Source organism: Triturus cristatus, chromosome 2_2 (assembly GCF_964204655.1).
Source record: "Triturus cristatus chromosome 2_2, aTriCri1.1, whole genome shotgun sequence".
Classification (NCBI taxonomy): Eukaryota; Metazoa; Chordata; class Amphibia; order Caudata; family Salamandridae; genus Triturus; species Triturus cristatus.
This window is the reverse complement of record NC_140582.1, coordinates 721,868,662-721,869,988: the sequence shown is the minus strand read 5'-3', so window position 1 is coordinate 721,869,988 and position 1,327 is coordinate 721,868,662.

Sequence of the window (1,327 nt, the reverse complement as noted above, 5' to 3'; positions counted from 1 at the left end):
TCATAGATTCCCAGACTCCACTGCGCCAATCCAGGTGCTGCTATCATGCTGGTCATACCATTACCCAGCATGAGAGCAGCATCGGGGTTGGACGGTGCGGGCTGATTTTACACTCCAAGAGGGACAGGGAGCCTGTGCCAGCTTCTCTCAATGCGCCAGCCTGGAGCTAGCTGGCTAAACCGCCATGCGTACCTGCAGTGCCCACCACTGCAAGTGCCCTCCATGCTTGCCTTGGTCCTGCCCGCAAGAGGCAGCTCAGCTTTGGCTCCTGTCATGAAAAATGAAATGAAAATAAAACAGCTTTATTATGGTTTTATTTTAGATGATTTTATGCTGCTGAGGCTGTTTTGCGATGCTCCTCCGGCATAATGGAGGATCCGCTACTGGGACTCTTCGGCATCTGTTCCGTAAATTTCAAGGACTATGTAGAAGCATTAAAAAGCAGGTTTAATCCTGCAACTAGATATACAATCCAAATTGTGACACCTGAAACCTTAATTTTAAACTTTGATTGTGAAGGGTAGGGAGTGGGCTGCACGGCTTCGATGCCACATGCCCTGAGCTACAGCCACAAGTATTTCAAGTACCATCCATGATGGCCGCTGATATTGCCATATCCTTCTGGCATTAACTGTGGCATGAGGATATAATAAGAGTGCCCCTACTCTGTACCCACACAATGTGCTCCTGAGCAACACATCTCTGAACAGACCTGGGACATATTTCTTCATGCAGCAAGGTTTTAAAGATACATACTGCACCTGATTCACAAAGGTAATCTTACTTTTTTACGGCTTAATGACTTGCTTTGTTATAATGCTGAAGTTGCACTTCTACAGGTGTTGCAATGCCCAAACATTTTTAAAAACAAAGGTATTCTTTTATCAAACAATAAAGCACTAATGTGAAATATTATAATCCCCAAAATGCTCATACAACATAAGCAGTCTATATGAGGATAAGCTAAGTTTACAATGGTAAAGTGTCCAGAGGTTGAAATCCTGGATTGTCTATTCCTGTGTCACTGCGAGCATTTAGACACCTGTAATTAATGAGGCTCAGAAGCTGGTAAGGAATCTGAGCATCTGGGCTTTGAGGATTAAGGGTTAAGAAGAGAGTTATATATTATGTTGATGAATGGAATGGAATCTGCAGTGTCTTGTGAGATAGTGACGACGGGCCCTTTTGGTTCCTGGTGGACTTTATGGAACTATGGTGTAAGTGTTCAGGTGCGATGAATAGAGGTCATGTCATCTATAAGTACCCGGGCTGGGGAGGACGCTACAACAGGTGATGAGATAGGGGATAGGTAACCCGAAGATCGACA